Below are 5,353 nucleotides of genomic sequence, written 5' to 3'. Positions count from 1 at the left end.
CGTCCGCCTCTGTCCTGGTTTCCTTTCAAAGTTTTTCCACATTGCCGAGGTGAAGAGAGCGTCAAACATTTTCTGATCATCTGAACATGGAGAACATATGGTGCAGTTTGGGGTTGACCACGCTGAAGTGCTTTTCTCATGGCTGGACTAGTGCACAACCCAAAGCCCCCTCTACATTCTGCAGTCACAACCCATTTCCTTTACTCGCTCCAGTGACACTCTTGATATCGTCTGCTGACACAGCTCCCTGTGGGACAATCCGCCGACTGCTTTCATTCAGCTTCTTTTATATCTCAGGCCTTGAGTGTTGCCGCTTTACAAATGAGGCCGGTTAAATTTAATCTGACTGCAGTTAATGGCAGCCAGCGTTCTAAAAATCAGTTTGATGATGCTCAGATTAGGAAACGAGAACCCAACCGGCCAGCAGAAAGACCACACAGCATTAAATATGGCAGGGATACTCTGACACTGCTGGAACGAGACGGCTGACTCACGTCTGTGTGCTCACCGGTCCGCGGTGTTGTGCGTTCAGAGATGCTCTTCTGGAGACCACATTTGTAACCAGCAGATATTGGATTCACTGTTGCCTCTCCAGGCTCTCCAACCAGTCTGCCTACTCTGACCTCTGACCCCTGAATCAGCCAATCGCGTGGAAGTTGCTGCCATGTGATTGGCTGATTAGCTGTTTATGTCACCAATCAATTGAACATTGTAATATATTATATTGTATTATATCATATTTTATTATATTATACCTAAAAAATGGACAGTGAGTAAACACTCATCCTCTTGTATCACTGACTGTATTGGTATATTTGCATTTGCCGTGCCAAAAATGGTAAAAGCGAGATAAAAACAGCCAAACAGAGAGCCATTGAGCTAAAACAGCTTTAAGGCTCTTTCTAGGCCGGAGGAGCTTAAAGCATTGTTTACAGGAATGAGATGCTGCAGATTTTAATTGTGCACAGAAGCTGAATAGCTAATTCTGAAATATGTCTTCATCCATCTGGCATCCTGATGATTCAACCAGTCGGCTTCCATCCAGCAAGAAACTGCTGCAAACTGGAGTTTGTGGCTCAGGCCACTCAATTCTGCGTCTGAGGGAGTTGTAACCAAACTCAGCCTCTGTATAGACGGAGAGAGAGAGAGAGAGAGAGAGAGAGAGAGGGAGATTCTATATCCAAGTGCTGGGTTTGTGCTGCAATTCATTGTGAAATGAAGCAGAAGTCTCAAGCGTGGTTGGTTGGATTTATCTGATTTCTGCTTTGTCAAGACTGAAAGTTGGTCAAATCCAATCCAACAAGCTTCCTTCAACCTGGCCTTGGCCATCGCTTCCAAATAGTCATCCTCCACAGAACAAGGAGGAGGAGAAGAAGAAGAAGAAGAAGAAGAAGAAGAAGAAGAAGAAGATGATGAAGAAGAAACCATTGAGCCTCGCTGCTGACAGGGATGCTGCGGCGGTGGCAGTTTGGATTGGATGGTATTTTCCACAGCAGGAGAAATACAGAGAACGTCACTGATGGATCTCCTCCAACCTGCTTCTGCCTTCCTCACCGTCTGTGACAAGACGGCACATCACTCCTCCATCGCTGCTGATGCTTCCGCTCTGGATCCTCCAGCTGAGTGAGTAGCTGCCTGGCTGTGTTTCAGGAGCAGAACTGTGAACTGTCATGTCTTTGACTTGGCTGGCGGAAGCCTCAGGAGGAAGAGGAGGGGAGAGGAGGGGAAAGAAGAGGAGGGGAGAGGAGGGAAGGGGGGGATATCAAGCCCTCCACTTTCACCTCATGGGGGTAAAAAAAAAAAATTGTATTTCCGGGAGACAGTTGAGAGCAAGAAGTCTTCTGCATCACTTTGGCAGCACCTTCACAGAGGAGACCACTTTCCAGCTGAGTCTGAGCAGCTGCTGCTGCAGTCGGGCGGCCGCTGATCGCACAGATACGGTGGTCTGGATACATGTTTTTTTTTTTTCTCCTTTTTTTGCGTGGGCGTCACATGAAAGGTGGTGTCTGCCCACTGACTGAACACTGGCGGTCAGTGTGTGTGAGGGGCTCCACGGTTCGGCTTGTCAGCTCCATCAGGTTGGGCACAAAGCAACCTTTATGTGTACCGTGTGTGTGTGTGTGTGTGTGTGTGTGTGTGTGTGTAGGTAAGCCCAGGGGGATTGGCTTGTGAGGTGGGCTCTGTTACACGGTACAAAAGAACCCCCCACCTCACCCCACACACACACACACACACACACACACACACACACACACACACCGTCCAGAGCACACTGGTCCCCTGCACTGCCAGGAAATGAGTAAAAAAAAAAAAAATCTTGCCACAAAAAAAATTCTTGCCACAGGATTACTCATACTCTGTGACTTTGGCTGCTACACTTTCTCCCCTCGCTTGAACAAAATGTCATCTTGACAATGACATCATTTGCTGTTGTTGTTGTTGTTGTTTCAAGATGGGGTTGTTGTGGCGTTGCCGTTTTTTGTCTATGACCTGCAGGAAGGAAAGCACAGGTCCCACTTGCTTCAGGCTCAGCTTTGCTCCTGGGATTCACAGCTGACACTCACAGTGTTTGTGTAGTTCTACCTCATACTAGTCAGCATGTGGCTGCCTATGAGTCCCAACTCAACTACTGAGTTGTCAGGCTGATGGGGGAGTAATCAGGTCTACCCCTGATCTAAACTAAGCAAACAATGACGCTGCTGCCACCTCCTCAATCTCAATCTAAACTTGCACTTAAGATAAATGTACTTTGGAATCTTAATTTTTAAAGCTGTGGAAGACAATTTTCGGTTTTTATTTTTACCGAATAACAGACGTAAACATTGTTTGCCAGGATGTGTAAAACAAAGTGTTTTTAAAAGTCAGCCTATCTATCTACTGTATCTATAAAGGATGAATAAATTGTTGCCTCCCACTCAGGTTCTGTAGTTTGAACCGTGTTTGGCAAAAAAACAACAACATTAATGTCTTTCCATCAGGCATGTTTTCTTTTGCCTGATGGAAACATAAGATGAAAAGAAGTCTGTCAAGTTTCCTGCTGAGAAACTTCCCCCAACTCTGATGTTTAAAGCGAGTGACATCACTTCAGATTTTATCAGCTAGCTCATACTAGACCCTCCTTCTGCTTCCGCCCACAGTCGCAGTCTAGGGCTTGATGCGGTGTCCTCTGCTGATTTTGGAATGATGCGTCTTTGATGTGGTGAGAGTTTGAAAAGCCCATAAAATAAATTGGAGCAGTTTAAGATAAACTCATTTCACAAGGGAGATGAAAGGTCAGATGGAAGGTCAGTCATCAGCGGATTGCCTGGAGGAGTTCAGAGGAGAACAAGAAGTTTGTATTGGCTCCAGTTGTGCAAAGTTGTTACATTACATGTAACTCTCAGTGTTTCCAAACTGAAACTTCTCACACTAAAATGACCTTTAGCGTCATAAACTAAATACTGACTCATATGGAGACTGAACCCATTTGCTCGGGTCTTATTCAACTTTTTCATTAGCTTTTTTTTCTTTTCTTTTTTTTTTTAAACTGAATCAATACAGTAAAAGCAAAAGTTTTGATTAAAATTTTAATTCTAAAATATAATACCAGTTAAAAAAAAACAGTAAATAGTTCAAAGGCCAACAAGTTGAATTTTCTTTCACATATTTAATAAGATACAAAATCTAATAAATGTATCATTTCAAATTCTTAGAAATAATCTGAACCTATCTTTAAAGGATTATTGGAAGAAAGCAATAGTTTCAGAAAATAAATGTGGGCCAGTGGGGCTCATACAAGTGCAATTTAGAAGGATGCCAGAGCAACCCTGTGTGTGACTCCCACTGACTCCAGGCAAGTTAGGACAAGACTTATTGCAATGTCCTCCAACCACCTCTTGAGGATTTAATTGTTTCCAAATGATGCAGGTGGTGCATCATTCGCAAAGGCAGCCATTACAGGACCGTGCACGGGCTTCCAATTCCAAAGCATCATAAATCTGAGCACCGGTGGGGTTTCAAACCATATCATGTTATGTTGTATGCCGGCTAAGTTGGGATCAGAGCCCTTAATACCAGCGAGCGGCGTCAGCGGATTAGGACCAGGATGTGTGTTCACAGATGTTAAGAGGGGTGAGTTGAAATAGACTTTTCCATGGTTCCCTGGTGAAGCCCGTCATTTTTCATCAGCGCTGGCCGCTTCCAGCTTCACCAGAGCTTTTAAAATGAAGTGCTGAAAGGCTGCGGGACCTCACCCTTCCTCGGCTGCAGAGGAAACTCACGGTTGCTTTGCAGAGAAAAACATTGCATTGCAATCAGGCAGAGGAAAAAAAAAAAAGTGAGATAGCAACCGTCACGGCCACTGTGAACATTGTGATGTAGTATCAGCGGGACACGAACACAAGCTCCAAAGCGGCGTGGGAGGCTGCTTTGTTTTTTTCTTTTTCCTCTCACATCGTGAAGCTGAATGGGAGCCAGATGTCCGTCAGCGCATTGCTGTGGCTGCAGGAGGAGACCAAAGAGACCGGAGCTCTCCTGCAGAATTTTTGCACATGTACTTGCGTACAAACAGCGCACATAAGACGTGTCAGACTAGACGCCCACACAGGGAGCAGATGAGTGACCTCAGGCCCTGCAAACAGGCTCAGCTGCTCAGCAGAGAAGAAGAGCTGGAGAGGAACCCGGAGGGGAACCTCTGACTCTTCAACACAAACAACTCACACACAGAATCATTTGTAAAGATAATTTATGCGGATCTGCTTAAAAGATGGACAAGCAAATTTTGCTGGGGACGTCAGGAAACATATTTATGAGGAACTCTGGGGTCAGGGGTCAGCTGGACCGCCCCCCCATCCCTCCAGCCAAAGCTCATGGGAGCTGCTGTTCAGCGCTGCAGCATGACGAGCTCTGCCCACGGTATAAACTTCATCTTTATTTAAGTCTCGCAGTCGTGGGAACTCCAAGCTCGACTCCACGACGACTCTTTTTCCTTCTTTTGAGCCAGAGAAACGACGCCAGTGGCAGGCAGCCGTGCGTCCGCTGCGGGGGTGGGTGTGTGTGGTGGTCACATATCGCCACCACATTTGGTGGCAAAATGTGACGCGAGTCGGTGCATTGTCCGCCAGAGCAAAGTTGTGCGTTAATGTTTAGCCCAGGAGAATCTGGCTGCCTGAGCTTCTTGAATCCAGGCACATTAAAAGCATTCCAATGAAGTTCAAGGGCGAAGGGGGAGCAAACAGTGGCTGGAGACCTCGCAGGCCTCTCTCTCTCTCTCTCTCTCTCTCTCTCTCTCTCTCTCTCCCTCTCTCTCTCTCTCTCTCTTTCGTTCCCCCTCCCAGGCCCAGTTTCCAAGCTTGTTTACATGCAGGGATGCTGA

This window comes from Nelusetta ayraudi, unplaced genomic scaffold, assembly GCF_046127955.1.
Source record: "Nelusetta ayraudi isolate G7.1 ecotype Tasmania unplaced genomic scaffold, CSIRO-AGI_Nayr_v1 ptg000157l, whole genome shotgun sequence".
NCBI lineage: Eukaryota > Metazoa > Chordata > Actinopteri > Tetraodontiformes > Monacanthidae > Nelusetta > Nelusetta ayraudi.
The sequence above is the reverse complement of the archived record's forward strand: the minus strand, read 5'-3'. Positions refer to the sequence as shown.